Here is a 19,509-nt window from a genome sequence, read left to right as displayed (position 1 = left end):
ATCCATTTAGTATTAACAGTATGTATGCGTTGTAATGTTAGCAAGCCTGTACAATCTGCATGTGCGTACACATGCTTACTCAAGTATTGTGCGTAGTTTTCTTATATTTTTTTTGTAAATGATAATTCACAGAAATGCACGCAGCCACATACACGAAGCCTATGCTTACAGGGACATATAAGCTGATTGTGTTGTTGCGTTACTTATGCCGTAACTACGCCGTGATTTTGGGGTGAAGTTGGTGTGAATTAACATGTTTTATGTTTGTAAATAAAAAGGGGCGGATTCTGGCCTATATATAGCTCACCAGCAGCATAGTAAACTTGCTGCAAACATGTCTGGGTCAGGGTCTGATGAGTCTTGCTAAACTGCAGTCCATGACTGAGGCTATCATGAGCAGGGAAGAGGAGCAGAGGAGGAGTAGAGCGAGCCGCAGCCAAAGAGACCAGGCAGACCAAGGGTCAGGCTCTCAACCAGACCCTGGGCCAAGTCCTGACCCTCAAGCAGGGCCAAGCAACCAGCCAGAACAAGATGTGCCATTGCTTGAAACATCTGAGACCGAGCAGGTGCATGGTGAGGTGACTGGTCGCACCAGGAAACGGGGGGGCATCATCTAGGTAGTGTGTTAGCCAGGATCCCAGCAAAAAAAACACCCTGCATTTCAGGAGCGAGAATTATAGATTTTGGTCCCCCGAGCATGGGAATGGATAGAGTTAAGCATCAAGAGGCTGACTTCCTCTGCGAAGGACAAGATTTGGGAGAAAATCACAGATGAAGTCAACACTTCAGTCAGGTTTTCGCTCTCAACACTCCACTGAGACAGCACTGACTAAAGTGGTGAATGATCTGGAAACGGATAAGTCTAAAGGCCATTACTCACTACTTATTCTTCGTGATCTTTCTGCTGCATTTGACACCGTCGATCACTCTCTTCTCTTACAAACACTACACTCCCTAGGTCTTAATGATACAGCCCTTTCCTGGTTCACATCTTACCTACAGTATCTGATCGCTCTTTCAGTGTTCGCTTCTCCAACTCTACTTCCTCTTCATTACCTCTGTCAGTCGGAGTTCCGCAAGGTTCAGTCTTAGGTCCTCTGCTTTTCTCAATCTATACCTCCTCTCTTGGCAAACTAATCAGCTCTTTCGGATTTCAGTATCACTTGTATGCTGATGATACTCAAATCTATCTATCAACCCCAGAGTTGTCATCAGTGGTTTTCGGTCGAGTCTCTGATTGTCTCTCTGCCATCTCATCTTGGATGTCTTGTCGCCAACTCAAACTCAATATTTCCAAAACGGAATTACTTATATTCCCACCAACTAAGAACAGTTACCATCCTGACATCTCCATCGCTGTTGACAACTCGATAATCTACCCTACCCCACAAGCTCGTTGCTTAGGGGTCATCCTCGACTCTGAACTGTCCTTTCTTCCCCACATTCAATCTGTCTCCAAATCATGTTACATGCATCTAAAAAACATATCCAAAATACGACCCTATCTCACACAAGACACTACCAAATCTCTTATCCATGCACTCATTATATCCCGCATTGATTATTGCAATAGTCTCCTAACTGGTCTTCCCAAGAACAGACTCTCACCACTGCAATCAATTTTAAATGCTGCTGCTAGGCTGATCTTCCTTGCAAGACGCTCAACGTCTGCTGATCCGCTCTGCCAGTCCCTCCATTGGTTGCCTGTATATTACCGTATTCAATATAAAACTTCTACTTGCTTATAAAGCCATACTGCACCAGCATATATCTCTGCACTTATCACAAAATATCTCCCATCTCGACCACTACGCTATACGCAAGATCTGCGTCTCTCTTCTGCACGGATCACTAGCTCCCATTCATTATTACAGGACTTTTATCGGGCTGCTCCCATCCTATGGAATGCCCTTCCACGCACATTAAGACTCTCCACCAGTCTCCAAACTTTCAAGCGTTCCCTGAAAACTCACCTCTTCAGGCAAGCCTATCATATTTAAGTTCTACATGCATAACCCTCCGAGGCACTTATGTATTATATAGCTTCCCTTCTGGACTTGTAACTGCTATGCAATTACTGGTGCCTGTCCTTATGTTTCCCCCCTATATCCCTATAGATTGTAAGCTTGCAGCAGGGCCCTCCTACCTCCAAGTCTGTCTGTTGTTACCCAGTTTGTCTTATCACTGTCTACTATTGTAAAGTGCAACGGAATCTGCTGCGCTATATAAGAAACTGTAAATAAATAAATAAGGTGGCAACAGTGCAGAGGGATGTGAAGTCGGTGAGGAAAAGGCAAGTGTGTTGTTTCTCCTGATATATAAATATTTTTGTACATATGTTAAATTTGTCTATAGCAATTAATATCAAGGTGTGTTTGTACATAGTATGAAAATTCAATGACACATGTGAACACAATCAGAGGGGAGTGCTTGACATGAGGTGAATTGCATTCCCTTAAAATTAATAATAGTTAACCATGTGTAATAAGCCACATATATAGATGATACCTGCACCATTGGGGTGAGGTGAGCTTAGGGCCACATTTGAGGTCATGTTAATTATGTGACAGGTCATCCATACTTGTGTTTCAAAAATGTAGGAACCGAAAAATGTGTCATAAGAATCCTCTAAATAAAACATACTGACATATGTTCTGCCCATTAGGCTTCAATAGAGTTAAGTATGTGATAGTGTGATGCTTATTAATGGTTACAGAAATGTGTGGGCTGCAAACGTATACAGATACATCCCATATCTGCAACAATGTTAAATTATCAGTACTAATGCTGTGCAGTAGCAGAGGGCTTAAAATATGTTGTGACTAAACATTGTTGTCATGTTTTTTAGGTGGCAGGATTTCAAATCGGGCATGAAGAGGAAGATGACTGACTGGTATGCTCCCAGCATGTTCACCGGGAGTGGCCCATTGCCCTCCACCTTGGAGTATACCCCCTGGAGTCCTTTGCCTTGGATATAATCGATGAGGTAGAGATCAGGGGGGTATCCAATATGGATAATGAGCTCCCGGCGGAGGCTTTTGCTGCTGAGATATCAGGTAAATGTGTGAACTGCATTGTTGATGGTAACATACATTGTTTATTGATGTGATGGTGACAATATATATATTTTTTTACATAGCTCAGGTGGACAGTCACCAGACCCTTCCTCTTCATGCCCACCACTACAGCAGCCTCTACCATCAGCTCGCCCACAGGCTCCCCCAACGCCTGTGGATCCCATTGGAAGCCAGCTGCTTAATAATATCTTGCAGCAAGGGGTGGAGACTGGGGACCGTCATGAGCGGCATTAAGGGCAGAGTGGGTGGCTGCCATGACTAAGATGTATGAGCAGTCCATCCACCAGAATGACATTCTGGCAGCTGCCATTGCCACCACCGCCCAGCAAATCAGCCGCCAGAATGACATTCTGGCGGATCCTTGCCACCACCGCCAGGTCGCTTATGGCGGGCCAAGCAGCAATTCCATCTGCTGCCCCACCCCAAGTTGCACCACCACCTTCCTCATCATCTGAGCCTCCTCTGGCCACTGTACGAAGAGAGAGAAAACTCGCTGCCCCCAAGTCCCCACCAACCAAGGGGAAAAGAGGGCGTAATAAATTATCTAGTGTCACCTTATTGACTTTGTGTGCAGTTTGGCCCCAAATCTTGTCCTTTGCTGTGGTGCGCCACTTCCTGTGTGCTAACTCTATTCATTCCCGTGCAAAGGGTACTAAAATCTGTATTTCTCAATCTTGAAATGCAGGGTATTCGTTTGATGCTGTGGATCCTGGTTAGCATTATTCCTGGATGATGCAGTTCGGATGGTGGTGTGGCCTTTCATTTCACCATGCACCTGCTGTGTCTCACATGTTTTATGTAATGGCACTTTTTGTTCTGTCTGGTTGCTTTTTCAAATTACATGTTAATATTATTTTCAGTTTAAAAACAAAATAAAATTAGCTGTGATGCTTAACAGCATTAAATAATTTTTTACAACATTAAAAGAACCTGTTTGATGTTGATTTTTTTTGTTGCTCATTGTGTAACAATACATTATTTGTGTGTACATACACATCAATGAGTATGGTGTTGAGTTGGTTGCAATGATGGCTTGATCATGGTTGCCTCCATGAGGAAGAAAATGTTTAGCTCCACCATTTAGCAGGTAATTTCTAATTGTCAGCACCTGTGGTGAGCTACTTAATAGCTGAGAAAGGTGTTTGACTGCAGGTGATGTTACTCATGGAATCGGGACATCTGTCAGAATGAACTTAGGTCTACAGTCATTAGGTCTACCCCACTAGGTCGACTGTCAGGAAGGTCGACCTGACTTAAGGTCGACATGGGCCAAGGTCGACATGACTTAAGGTCGAATTTGCATAAAGGTCGACATGAGGAAGGTCGACTGGTCATAAGGTCGACATGGGTTTTTCACTGTTTTTTGATCCGAATGTCGACACAGTCGACATGGACACAGCTGGCAATGAGAATCGGACCCTCGCATCGCTCGTGATGCTTCGGGCACGGTGCCTCGCTGCGGCACACTATTTTATTCTCCCACCACACCCTAGTGGATGGTAGGGCATGAAATACCGCCTGTCGGCACATGTCGGCTCAAAAAACAGTGAAAAACCCATGTCGACCTTAAGTCAGGTCGACCTTCCTGCCAGTCGACCTAGTGGGGTCGACCTAATGACTGTAGACCTAAGTTCATTCTAATAGATGACCGCATCCGTTACTCATACATTACCAGTTAAGTCCAGCAACAGAGCATTGTCTCCCTCATGGAGTGGGTCAGGTAGGCAACCATGGGGTTAATGAGACATTTATAAGAGAGGAATACAACATATGTTTCCTCCCTTCCCAAACAACAGTGATAGATGCTGATAGTGACTGATAGAGGTGAAGATGTGTGAATGGACCAAGCATGAAAAAATGGTTAGTGGGAAACCATCACCTAAGAATTAAATAAAAATACATTACAGAATGATGTGCAGATGTTGGAAACCTTTGCTACAGATATGTTTTTTCAATATTATGCTTCCTGGCATCTTACATACAGAGTGTGATCAAGAAACTAACTAAAGTAAATTTATACATAGATTGAGGGCAAAATTGTGTCCATGAGCATAAGACATTTTACAAACATTGCAAGTAGAGAATGTGAAAAAAAACCACATTGGTGGTGTTACACGTGATAGAGGTGTGTAAATAAATTTTGTGAATTGTATGTTTGTGTTGCAGTGAAAAAGTTGACACATGTCGACTCCTATGAATTGTGTATCCTGTTTTCCTAACATTAAAAGCACACTTGCATTAAGGGTGTAGATGGTTGAAAAGTAACTAAATGGACACATTGAAACATGTGTGGATTAATACGACATAAAAATAAACCTACCTTGAAATGGTGAGAAGTGTAGAAAGAGAACCTTGCAATGTATTTCAGTGCTGTGTATGGCTTGCAGTGTACTTGTTTCCTAACACGGCACCCATCGGGTCCCATCGCATACCTTAACTTAAGGTATGCGATGGGACCCGACCGACATGATTTCAGGCTTTTTTTGAGGTTTCACGACAAATGTAAAATCGGGTCCATCGCATGCCATTATAATGGCATGCGATGCGACCGACGCGACCAACCCGATTTTACATTGTAAGCATTGTATGTAATGTTAAATTGCTATGTAAAATCGGGTCCATTGTATGCCATTATAATGGCATACAATGCGACCAATGCGATGGACCCGATTTTACATAGGAACCAATGTTAAATGGCCCCCATACCCAATTTTTGATTGTATACCCACCCTGATGGGTAATTTCTATGTCAAAATGCTCCCCATTGTTAACGCCACCCCCCGATGAACGCCAACCCGAAGCGTGGCGAGCGCAGCGAGCCCGTGAGGTCGGAGTACGCGTCCTCCGACCTTTTCATACTCCCGCTATCCGCGTCGGCGTGTAGTTGATTTTATATAGTGTGGCGAGCGCAGCAAGGGGACGCGTAATACCTGTGAAGTAATGCGCGTCCCCTCGCGGGGCATACTGTGCTCGACACGCTTCGGGCTCGGTGGCTTGCTGCGCTCGCCACACTATATGAAATCAACTCCATGCTGACGTGGATAGTGAGGTATGAAAAGGTCGGAGGATGCGTACCGCCGCCCCTCGCAGGCTCGCTGCGCTTCGGGTTCACGTTGGGTCGGTCGGGTCGATCGCATCGCATGTGATTTGGTTGCATGCGATGCAATTGAACCAGTTTTTGCAACCCGGATTGCATACAATTAAAATCGGTGGCGCCGTGCTAGGAAACAAGTACCGCTTGCAGGTACTGAAACTAGTTTTTTCACTAAATAGGCTGCAGCATTGGATAATATTGCAGTCAGGTGTATGTAATTCACTTGTATTTGGCATTAAATAGCAGACCCAATGCGTCCGTACTCAGGCGGAAACTCTAAGAGTGGTATTGAGCACTCTTTGGCGTCCGACTGTTTTGGGCCAAAAATGCACTGTGCGCTCGCCGAGTGAGGCGGTTGTCCCTCCGTGCAGTTTTAGTGCACACCCCCTTGTACGCACAGGTATAAGCCCAGATTTGCCCACTTTTCTGGCCTCTCCCCGAAAATGCCCACATCACGCCCACTGTGACCGCGTGCTTGCGGATAGGATTTTTTGCTCGGGAAAGTCTGTTCGTGTGCAGTGTGCTGTCACCGCACATGCGCATAGCGAATGGTACGCATGCGCAGTTGAAACAAAACTCTGTCCTGTGCGAACGCGGTCCAACCGGACCAACCAGAATAACCCCCTGCCTGTCCTGAGTCCCCAGTACACCATGGTATCACTACTATCCTCTGTTTGTGCTCTTGGGAGCCTAAGTTCAGTTGCACATCCAATGCTCAGGCTTGTGTTAATACTGGAAAGCGCTTGCAAACCGGGTCCAAAATTCCGGCTGCGACCTGGCTTACAAGTGATTTCACACTAGCCCCCCCGACCCAGAATAAAGCCATGCGGGTGACATAACTGGGAGGTGGGTCGGGGCAGTGCTGGGAGATGTCAACATTGAACGGGACCTGGATCACGTGGTCCCCGGATACCCGTTCACACTGCTCCTGGACCCGCAACCATCCCAGGTCCAACCCTGGTCAAAATCAGAACGTTGAACCTGGGACAGTCTTCCAGGACCCTTTCACACTGAACATTTTCCGAGGTTGTTGTGCGTTCATGTGTAATAGCCCAGGAAATATTTGTCAGTGTGAAAGGGGCATTATCTGCATTATAGACCCTACCTAGCCAAAAGTTAAAGTAGGTGGGGAAGGGAGAACAGAGCCCCCTGCAGCTCTTTCCCATCTCACTGCAGCAGCAGAGGACCAGGACCACACTAGCCTACATGGATGACCAGGGCTGGGATCAGAAAGTGCCAGCAGGTGATTTGAATGCAGGATGGTTCTAGTTACCGCTCTTTCTCCACCCCTCCATTCATAATCTACTATCTTTGTGGCAGTGACGTGCTTCTCTCTCAGGGGGCAGGATGTATTAACATACATCGCCGCCCCTCACCAAGTTCCCGCCATGATGCTAGCGCATATGTACTAACACATGTGGCTAGCATCGCAGTGCGGTGACAGAGGCCCCTCCGATACCTGTGATGTGGTGTGCGGGGGTCTCCATCACCTCCTTGGCTATGCGGCATCCCCGGCGTATCCCCCCCCCCTGCAGCCGGAAGGACATCCCCGGCTGGCTGTGACATGCTGCTGGATGAGGAGGAGCAGCAAGGAGGATGGGGAGGGAGGGTAGGGAGGCTGCGGTGGATGGCAATAGAAGCCCATTCTATAGAGTATTGCCACCCAAAGGTGAGGTGACGCTGTAACCCGGTTTAGTACATATGAAAATGCGGTAAAACGGGGGTTTACCCACATTTTCGGCTTAGTACATCCCGCCCATAGCCTTTAAAGGCCCATACTTGACGATTTTCAGCTGAAAATTCAATGGTTCAGCGGCAGCCACTAGCGATGATGCACGCTCCCGCATCATTGCTAGGGCCAAATTTTATAAGCTTCAAAAGTGTAAAATGAAGAGTGATAAACAGCCAGCCACTCAGCTCCTATTTGCCATGTCACAGACTGTGTTTGAAAAATGTAAGACAGGAGCTGATTGGCTGGCTGTTTATCACTCTCCATTTTATCACTTTTGAAGCTTAGAGAATCTGGCCCCTAGTGAGGTGGGCAGTCTGCTGGTTTTACCAGCACATCTAGGGATGATGGCTGGTTTTTCAGCCATCATTGCTAGGTGTGTACGGCTGCCGCCGGGCTGAAAGATGGGAGATGCTGCATGGATTGCACGGCCACACACATCACACATCACTACAGAACGCCCGACCCTGGCTGACTGGCCACTCCCTCCCCCCTGCTGAGCATACACACAGCCACTGCCCACCAATGTTTTTAAAGGCAGTGCCAGCAATGTATATATTACTGGCACCGCTGGCCACCAACGTTAATTAATAAGCCAGTAATATATACATTGCTGGCACATGCCAGCAATGTATATATAACTGGCACCACTGCCCACCAATGTATATTTGGTACTTATGTAATATCTGGGCGCCCGATTTTGACATCGCATCGCATGCAATATAGTGGCATACAATTCATGAGATGCGATTTATCATTGTAAAGACCCAATTTTTAATTGTATAGTCACCCATGGGTGATTTCATACCCCCACTATCCAACTATGCATGGAGTTGATTTTATATAGTGTGGCGAGCACAGCGAGCCACCGAGCCCGAAGCGTGGCGAGTGCAGCGAGTCCTAGAGGGGACGCAGAATACATGTAAAGTAATCCGCGTCCCCTCGCGGGGCACGCTGCGCTCGCCACGCTTCGGGCTTGGTGGCTCGCCACACTATATAAAATCAACTCCATGCGTAGTTGGATAGTGGGGGTATGAAATCACCCTTGGTTGACTATACAGTTGAAAATCGGGTCTTTACAATGATAAATCACATCGCATCGCATGCCTTAAGTAGTGGCATGCAATGAAAAAATCGGGCGGCCAGATAATACATAAGTACCGTATATTTTGTAATGGCGGTAATGTATATGTCACCACCGCCACTGCCCTCCAATGGGTGTGGTATAGGGGTCCTACAGTCAGAATCCCGACAGTCATTAGCCCGACGTCGAGATCCCGACTGGCCGGACTCAGAATTCAAACCCCGCCCATTGTGTAAATAGCCTTATAATGAAAGATTTTAAGCAAAGTCTTTTGCCTCCTGAAAATGTTTTGCTCTTTAGGAAAATAGCTCAGTGTGTACGGACTACTTTGGTGAAAGATAAATCTATAGGCCCATACACACCGGGCGACTTTGAACTGAAAGCCGCTCAAAACAGCAAGTTTGAGCAGCTTTCAGCTCAAAGCCGCCCAGTGTGTATGGAATTACCAGCAGATAAGCGGCTTTGCATAGCTCTGGGCTATGCAAAGCTGGGCGCCCCCCCCGCTGTTGGTGCCGGGCAGGGGGAAAAGCGGCTCAGTGTGTATGCACTGAGGGGCTTTCCCCCCAGCGATGATAGCGATTATCACTGTCCATACACGCTGGGCATAATCTCCCAGTGTGTATGGACCTTATGAGAGATTTTGGCAAAGTCTTTTGAAATGAAAATCTACTAGTGTGTCTCTGATATAGCTGGTAGAGTACCATTTTTTAATGGTCTGTACAGGCTAAAAACCATGTACCGGTTTTGAGCCGCAGCGCAGCACTTGACAGACGGGAAGGACACAGACCTCAGTCACGTAGACAGACAGCCCCTCCAGGGCCATACAGAGTTCATCCACCGCCACTCTTTGGGTCATATTATTTCTATGTGACTCCCTGCCCCCAGCCTACTCCCCGATTGGCTGCTGCGTTGACGCTGCTGCGTCTGTGTCAATTGATACGGCTTCTGAGCATAATCATCTCCCCAGAGACCCACTGACACCCCGGCAGGTGACGGCATCACACGTCTGCGGGGTCTCTGGCTATGTACCCCTTCAATTTCTTTCTCTCTTGCCAGCACCTGCACACTTCATGGCCGCCTGGTACACTTTGTGGTAGTATGTGCCCCTCCCTCAGCTGAATCGCCTGGCATCAACCCTACAGAGGGACCTCCGCTTGGCGTTATTTTGGGGGCATGCCTTATCAGCCCCCTGGCTCCCTTTCCACAATGAACTGGTGATCACTGGCTTCCCATACCCACTGCAAAACCCCAGGAAGGACTGCAGCTGGACGGTCTGCAATTAGCGGGACTGTCCCGCTCTAATTGGGACAGTTGGGAGGTATATGCAAAGGGTTGTCAGGAACCCTTCGATGTAATTGCAGCTGCACATTTGTGGTGTGCATGTGCATACATGCGCAGGAGGTGCTCTGTAGTAGGCACCGCGCATTGTATAGGATAAGATCCATCCTGCACACTGTCATCTTAGGTGCTAACATTGCTTACAGATTGCATAGAATTGCGATTGATGATAAATGCAGCACTTCATCAGTTTAAAAAGATAGGCTGCTTTCCAAAAGACAAATGTGCTATTTGCATATTTTCTGGACGCATGCACTGCAAGTGTACAAGTGGTGGTGCAGCAGCAGCAGCAGCAGCAGCAGCAGCAGTGTGCCATCCAGACAGCACTGCAGCACAACACTGCAACGTACAGTACACGTGACGTACAATAGCAGACAGCGATGGATCACCACTGCGCATGCTAGGTGATCGCGGCACATGAAAGGAAGAGCCTACACGCCGGTGGGTGCGCACGTGTCATCAGAGGAAGCGGTATAGCACGTGCGCGGCTGCAGAAGCTCGCACTACTAGTCCCCGGGCTTGCCTTACAGGGGAGGAGCGGTGTGCCGTGCTCCAGCTTGTGCCAACCAACCCACAAAGGAGGATACAAACGAGCCTGTGCCACCCGACCCGCAAAGGAGGATACAAACTAGCTGGTAATACGCAAGTGGGGCGTCTTGTGTGTGTGTTTTGGGGGGGGGGGGGGCGGCGTTATAACACTATTTACATTCTCCGTCTCCTTTTTCCTGAACACAACTTATACCACCACCACTAGTTGGATGAAAGCTGGTCTGGTGTAAGGCTTGGCTGACGCAGGGAAATGTGGAATATGACAGCTGATGCTGGCTGGTCGGGGCATGGGCGGATTTTACCTGCTGCCCCGTTCAATCAATGTATATATGATAGGGCTGGGCTGGCTGCTAGTCAGCCTGTAAGCCCGCCCTCGGTCACCTGTGTGTGAGATGATTGGCCTGCCCTGCACACATGGTCTGTGCAGGGCAGAGGAGCCAATCCGCGGACGCCGCCTTCTCCCCTTCCCGTCGGAGCCGGAGCGCCAGTAGAGACGCAGACACTATCCTGGGAGCCGACACACCTGTGGTGAGTGAGCAGCGCAGCGCCGGCATTGAGGTCTGTCTGCGGAGAGGAGAGCTCTGCTGGCGTCACCTCGCCAGCGCCGCCCGCACTCTGCACGGGGGGACGGACGGGGACAGTGTGGGGCAGGAGCAATGGGGACAGTGTGGGGCAGGAGTAATGGGGACAGGACATGTGTGATGGGGACACTAGAGTGTGGGGCAAGTGCAATGAGGTTAGGTCGGCCTGTGAACTTTAAATGCCAGGACCTATTTTCCATCCCATTCTCGCCCTTTCTCTGCTCTCATCTCTCTACGCTCTCTGAGCGTGCACACTGGCACCATGAACCCCCCCCCCCCCCCCCCCTCTCCTATCTTGGTGCCCACCCTGTAATTTTCTCCCGGATCTGCCCTTGGATAGGGGAAATGCCCACCTGGAAATAAGTTTGTAGAAAAGGGGATGAAGTTACTAAAAAAACAACCCCGGACCTGCCTATTGTGGGGTGCTGGCATTAGATGCCTGTGTAACTTTTTATTATACTACTTTAATGTCACAGATCAGTGGGTTCTGCCCATGTTTGTTTGAACTCCTATATAAAATGTATAATTTTGGTGGTATTGAAGCTGAAAGTAAAATGCTAAATTAATTAGACCTTGTGCTAGAAAAGTGGCTCAGCATATAAAACCTTTGAGTACATCCCCTGGCAATACCCTTGTCTGCTCCAATTTACCTGGCATCATCATGACCCATATTGTGTCCGCTAGCATATTACAGGCACATTGCCGGCTACCACATAGATAATTATTGCATATGCCATATGCACTGACATGCAATAATTATTGCAAAGGACAGCTCTTGTGTTAAGAGCTGCCCTTTGCGTTGCGGTGGCCATGTGCAGCAGGTCCCCAGCAGCTCCCCTTCTCTCCCTTACATTATGCTGATGCTGCTGTTAGAGATGGCTAGTGAATCACTGTCTCGACTCAGTGATAGGGAAGGCCATCGACCATCGATGATTTTAAATAATCGATGGTTCATGGCCGATGTTGAATACTTTTGCCATCGATGGGGGAGAACCAGTTGGTTTCCCTCCATCGATGGAACAGCAAAACGATGGTTTGCTTTTTATTTTTCCAAAGTGCCGGGACACGGAGCCTAGCTCAGCCCGACACCTGTGAAGCCCAGCCCTGTGTTTTGATTGACCCACAGGCCAATCAATCAAATAAACACAATGGATGACCATCGATATGTAAAAATATCAATGGTCATCCATTGCATAGTTTAGCACTATCGATGGCCAGTTGCAGAATTACCATCGATGGCAATGGCAACGATGGCCATCCCTACTCAGTGACTGGAATCATTAAGCTGAATGCATGATTCGAGTCACTCACTGTTGCAAGAGTCGAGACAGCAGCAGCATTATAGCATAGCAGGCTCAGCCCTTCCTCCCTGAGTCGTTAGGCTCAGCAGGAGGAAGGAGAGTGCAGTAACAGTGGAGTCCAAGTCAAGTCTGTGCTGTGAACTGTGCACTGTCTCTCTGCCTGCAATTCCCTATGAGTCATGGGCCCAGCCACTGTCTTACTTCCTGTCTGCCAGCACACTGAGGGACAGAGACTCTGCAACTCACTAAGGGGCGCATTTATCATTACAGAGCGATGACGGCGCGGTGACATCGCATTGCGGTATCGTGCAATACCGCCGGGATTTATCAAATGAAAGGGTTCAGGGACAGGGCTCTGAAAGGAGCCTGTCCCTGCGAAGCCCTGACCCGGAAGCCGGGGAGTCTGCGCATGCGCGGTTATGTGCTGACCCCCTCTGCGACCGAGCTGATTGCACTGCCGCTCGGGCAGTGCGATGTGTAGCCATAGGCTACAATGGGCTATCGCCATATCAGAATGGCGATAGCCCAGGGGTGCGAAGCTGTGCTGCCTGATGTTGATACATCGGGCAGCTTCGCATCCCCCATAGAAACCTAGGGGGGATCGCAGCAGGGATCGGAGATTCCTGCGGTCCCCCTTTAATACTTTTGGGGGATACTTAATATTTGCGGTTAAGATTTAGCAAATATTACTTTATAAATGTGGACCTTAATGTGCCGTGAGCCCCTTGCACTCTTACTTCCTGTCTGCCAGCACACTGAGGGACAGAGACTCTGCAACTCCCTGAGTGTGTTGTGAGCCCTGCACTGTCTCTTTGTGCCTGCAATTCCAAATGAGTCGTGACTCGTGAGCTGATACACTGACTCAACACACTGCACTGAGCTGAGCCTTGCGTCTCAACTCATTTCTATGAATCACTTTGCCCATGACTAGCTTCTGTGGGGTGGGCTCTCCTCCTCCCTGTATCTGGAAGAGGATGTACAGTACAGGGAGGAGGAGGTCACTGGCCGGGCAGCACAGCACTGCGGGGGTTCTTGCGGGGTCGAGCTGTCGCGTTATGAAGCTCATAGTCAGCGAAAACCCAGCATATTAAAATGCTGTAAAACCTCCGATAACAGTTTTTGGTACTTGTTTCCTAGCACGGCCACACCGATTCTAATCTTGGGCATCGCAGGTAAAAAATCGGATCGGTCGCATCGCATGCGTGCTAAAAAATCGCATGCGATGGTCCCGACGCGATGCCCCCGATTTCCCATAGGGAACAATGTTAAATGCCTAAATTTACCCAAATCAACAGGGAACAATGTTAAATGGTCCAGAAACCCCCCAAAACACCCCTGAACAGTGAAATGGCCCCCCAAAAGTAGTTAACACGACCCCACGATCAACGTGAACCCGAAGCGTGGCGAGCGCAGCGAGGCCGCGAGGGGCGGCGGTACGCGTCCTACGACCTTTTCATACCCCCACTATCCACGTCGGCGTGGAGTTGAGAATAGAATAGTGTGGCGAGCGTAGCGAGCCACCGAGCCCGAAGCGTGGCGAGCGCAGCGAGCCCCGCGAGGGGACGCGGATACCTTCACAGTTATACGCGTCCCCTTGCGGGCTTCACAGGTGTCCGTGGCGACGCGGACACCTGTGAAACCCGCAAAGGGACGCGTTTACCTGTGAAGGTATCCGCGTCCGCTCGCCACGCTTCGGGCTCGGTGGCTCGCTGCGCTCGCCACACTATTCTATTCTCAACTCCACGCCGACGTGGATAGTGGGGGTATGAAAAGGTCGTAGGACGCGTACCGCCGCCCCTCGCGGGCTCGCTGCGCTCGCCAGGCTTCGGGTTCACGTTCATTGTGGGGTGGCGTTAACTAATTTTGGGGGGCCATTTCACTGTTCAGGGGTGTTTTTGGGGGGTTTCTGGACCATTTAACATTGTTCCCTGTTGATTTGGGTAAATTGAGGCATTTAACTTTGTTTCCTATGGGAAATCGGGGCCATCGCGTCGGGACCATTTAATGCTTATTTAGCCGCATGCGACGCGACCGACCCGATTTTTTAACTTTTCAATGCATTTCAATGGGAAATCGGGTCCATCGCGTCGGGGGCCATCGCATACCACTATTAAGGGCACAAGATCAATGCGATTGTGGCCGTGCTAGGAAACAAGTACCCAGTTTTTTTTCTGCATTTTTGCGTTAGAGCATCCCGCCCAATATGTGTGGAGGATGGCAATGCAGCTATATCAGTCGGCACAATTGAACCCCCCCCCCCCTTGTAGTTCTTAATGGTGTAGTGATGTTTCTCAATCTCAGTTGTACTTCCTATCCATAGTAATGGTAAACTCTTGTTCAAGAGAGCATTGACAACAGACTTTGGAGCAGGTGTATTAAGCCTGGTGAAGATATAAAGTGGAAGGTGGTAACCCACAAGCCAATCAACTCCTAACTGACTTTATTTCAACTTGATCTCTTAACCAGACTTATTTTAAATAAATCATATATATATATATATATATATATATATATATATATATATATATATATATATATATAAAAACGCAGATTTTCTTCCAGTACCCAGCCGGGTGTACTGTCAGAAAGAAGAGGCGGCACTCGTCGGACTTTAGATTCAGTGTTTTATATTTGTATAGATAAAAAATACATTACACCAGGTTAAGACGACGTTTCAAGACCCATAGTGGTCTTTTCATCAAAGTGTACCCCACCCTCAGCTCAGAGCATCAATCATGAAACCCCTGGCAACAAGCATGTAGATAAGCAGCACAGCATAATATGTAATATGCATTACAGTGTGTGGCATAATGTGTAATGGGCATCATGGTGTGAGGCGTAATGTGTGATGGGCATCACAGTGTGATGCGCAACGTGTAATGGACATCACGGCATGAGGCACAACTAGTAATTGGCATTTCGGTGTGTGGCCTTATGGGCATTACAGTGTTTGGTATAATGTGTATTGGGCATAACGGCATGTGGTATACTATGTAATGGGTGTGTGATGTGTAATGGACATTACGGCGTGAATTTTTGGCGCGCAGCTTCGGCACGCACTGTCCCGAACGTCCCTGTTTTGTAGAAATTTGTCAGGCCCTGCCATGTGTAATGGACATAATGGTGTGTGGCATTATGTGTAGTGGCCATTATATTGAGTGGTATCATGTGGAATGGGCATTACGATACTTGTGTACTAGCACGGCGCCCACGATATTTGGTCGCACAACATATAATCGCATCGCATGGCATACACCCGATGCACTGCGATAAAAAATTGTATAAGCCCCCTATACGATGTTTAATTGTATAAGCAACCTAATGGGGGCTTACAATGTTAAATTCACCCCCACGCCACCCCCACTATGAACGTGAACCCGAAGTGTGGCGAGCGCAGCGAGCCCGCGAGGGGCGGCGGTACGTGTCCTACAACCTTTTCATACCCCCACTATCCACGTCGGCGTGGAGTTGATTTTATATAGTGTGGCGAGTGCAGCGAGGGGACGAGTATTACTTTGCATGTATTCCGCATCCCCTCGCTGCGCTCGCCACGCTTCAGGCTCGCTGCGCTCGCCACACTATATAAAATCAACTCCGACGTGGCTAGTGGGGGTATGAAAAGGTTGTAGGACGCGTACCACCGCCCCTCGTGGGCTCGCTGCGCTCGCCACACTTCGGGTTCACCTTCATAGTGGGGGTGCATTTAACATTGTAAGCCCCCATTAGGGTGCTTATACAATTTTAAATCGCATACCATTGTATATATACAATGCCATACAATTCGATGGTATACAATTTAAAATTGTATAACATCGCATCGCATACCATATGGTCTGCGATGCGATGGGCACCGTGCTAGTACACAAGTACCGGCATTACTGTGTGATGGGTGTTATGGTGTGTGTCATTATGTTTTTTTTTTGTTTTAATCTGGCCGCAAACAATCGAGTCAATAATAAGCTTTTGTGAAGAGGCTTTTTTTTTTTATCCTAACTGGGATGCTAGATTAAAGTTAGTATTAAAATGTGCCTTCCTGACGGAAAAATGTGCCCTCACAATTGAAAAATGTGCCCTTCCCGTGGTCCGCACCCTGCCCTAAAAAATTTCTATAGTGAACACTAAAATATATATATATATATATCTATATATCTCTCACGGCACTCCAGTAAAATGGTGAAAAACTTCAATTTATTTGTGCAACAGTTTCGGAGCTTCACAATCCTTCGTCAGGCTAACAGCAAAAACAGTTAGAAAATGTGACAAGGTGCCTACCTTATAGTGCAGTGTATGAAGGGCCACCCATTAGACTAGGATCCTGTTCGGCGCTGGGACGGAAGAGGCCGGAAACCGAGCTCAGCACGGAGACACACTTCCGGTACCCAGACTGCTCCCTGCTCCATGTACTGACACCGCGTCCCGTTGCCATGCAAACGGGGGCGTGTTTGACAACATTGCCTGGGTTACCATTGACCAGAACCATACGGCCGTACGTATGTTTTATTCACTTATGCTGCTTTCAGACCGCATAACTGGCTTTGACCCTGTATTTGGAAACGTTTCCAAAAACGGGTCTGCCAGATAAAACCCCTTTCACACCGCAGCACTTAAACGGTATATTACCGTTTAAGTGCCGATTTTTTGACACTGGCAGACCCGTTTTTGGAAACTTTCCAAATACAGGGTCAAAGCCAGTGCAGCCTTCAGCCCTCCCCTCCGTGCAGCCCCCCCCCCCCTTGCGCGTGTCGACCGAGAGCATGTCGACGCCCCCCGTGCATGTCGACGCCCCCACCCCACCCCCCCGCGTGTCGGCGCCCCCCCCCCCCCCCCCCGTGTCGACTTACCCCATGCCGGTACCTCCGTTGTGGATCCCGGCACTGCAGCTCAGTATGCTCGGAAAGCACTTATGAAAAAAGTGTCTTCCAGAAAATGGCTGCCCCATAGGAAACCCTGTTTAAAAAACCTGTCTTTCGTATGGGGGCAGCCATTTTCTGAAAGACACTTTTTTCATAAGTGCTTTCCGAGCATACTGAGCTGCAGTGCCGGGAACCACAACGGAGATACCGGCACGGGGTAAGTCGACACGGGGGGGCGCCGACGCGCGGGGGGGTCGACACGCGCGGGGGGCGTCGACACGTGCACGGGGGGTGTCGACACGCGCGGGGGGCTCCAGTGCTGTGAATACTTAATGAGCGCTCATTAAGTATTCACTGTGCTGAATTTAGGACCCAGCTCATTGGCTGGGTCCTAAATACCGTTTCAGAACCGATTTTGAGCCTAAAATACCGGTTCTGAAACGGGTAGGACCCTGCATTTTAACCGGTTAGAAAAAACGTTTTTTTTCTAACCGGTTAAGTGGTCCTGCACCTTTCAGACCGCACACATTACCGTTTTAAAACGGTAAAAAAACGGCAATATACCGTTTTTAAAGTGCGGTCTGAAAGGGGCATTAGTAACCACATCACCCCTTTCATTTCTATTTTCTTCCAGCCCCCGGCCGTATGGTCCTGGTCAATGGTAACCCAGGCAACGTTGTCAAACATGCCCCCATTTGCATGGCAACGGGACGCGGTGTCAGTACCTGGCCCAACACCAGGGTAAATGGATTGGATGGGCAAAAATCACTCAGTGTGTACACACTGAGTGATTTTCAGCCCAGCAATTTTCCCCATCATCGCTCTGCATACATGCTGGGCAAAAACGCAGCTTTTGAGATGACAGCAGCTGAAATGGTAAAAGTGAGTTGCTTTGATCCTAAAATCTCCCAGTGTGTAGTATTGACCTTCTAAAAATCCACACTAGGGGCCAAATGTAATAGGGTGAGAGTTTCAGAAAGTGAGAGATTTTGGGAGAGTTTTCCCAAGTTTTTTAAAGCAGCAATTGGCAAAATCAACCTGGTTTTGCAGTGTAATTGATTGCTGCTTTAAAAAACATGGGAAAACTCTCCCAAAATCTCTCACTTTCTGAAACCCTCACCCTATTACATTTGGCCCCAGGTTCCTGTTGTTGTTTTTTTTTTTTAATTCAATAGTTTTTATTGACATTTTGCATTTGTTTGTGTACGAAGAAAAACAAAAAGAAAACAAGCAATGGTACAATAAATAATTAAAACACGGTAGTCAACATTCCTGCCAAAACAATTTATGCTGCATTGAATTACTGGTATGGACAAAATGAATAGGAATATGCTTGTCTGGTATACGCGATTCCTGTTGGTTTTATAGACTTATCTTGTGACAAAGAAAAAAAGGTGTTTAAGCAGCGCTATCAGTGAGAAACAGCCAATGATAAATGAATGAACAGTTTATTACACAATAAAACATAAAAAAATCATATAAAATTGTAATACATGATATGTAGGGGCAAATGGTCCAAGGTGTTGGGGGGACCAAAGTGATATGACCTGCACTGATCCACTAAAGATTGTCCCGATGGAATGCAGTCCTGATTGGTGTTATTTTCGGGTGTCGCTGGAGGGATCGGTCCTGAGAGATGTTGCTGTTACAGGACCAATCTTAAACCTCAACCAGTTTGCGATGAATGTCCCAATAACGGTCTGTAGCATCCAAATGACGGGGTGTGGGTGGAACCTCCAATTGTTTCAGATGGTGATCAGATAAATGAGCTGAAGGTGGTCCAAATCTGCAGCCAAGGTCCAAACAGGGGGGCACCAACGCGTTTCGCCGGATCTAAATGCCAGCTTTATCAAGGTCTTTGATAAAGCTGCCATTTAGATCCGGCGAAACGCGTTGGTTTCCA

At 48.0% G+C, this 19,509-nt stretch overlaps 2 protein-coding genes across 4 annotated transcripts in view; one reads left to right on the top strand and one right to left on the bottom strand.

The window, feature by feature from the left end:
* LOC146068787 (protein unc-13 homolog A-like) overlaps window positions 1-19,509 on the bottom strand; it is an 802,795-nt gene that overhangs the window by 269,974 nt on the left and 513,312 nt on the right. The gene's annotated exons all lie outside the window — the stretch shown is intronic.
* The window catches only part of LOC146027229 (uncharacterized), a 152,774-nt gene continuing 144,004 nt past the window's right edge, over window positions 10,740-19,509 (top strand). Inside the window, exon 1 of the mRNA XM_083158184.1 lies at window positions 10,740-10,957. The gene's annotated coding sequence lies outside the window, so the exon portion shown is untranslated. The remainder of the gene's footprint in view (window positions 10,958-19,509) is intronic.

The sequence above is a fragment of the Crinia signifera genome, chromosome 1 (assembly GCF_055691185.1).
Source record: "Crinia signifera chromosome 1, ASM5569118v1, whole genome shotgun sequence".
Classification (NCBI taxonomy): Eukaryota; Metazoa; Chordata; class Amphibia; order Anura; family Myobatrachidae; genus Crinia; species Crinia signifera.
This window is presented reverse-complemented; position numbering and strand designations above follow the sequence as displayed.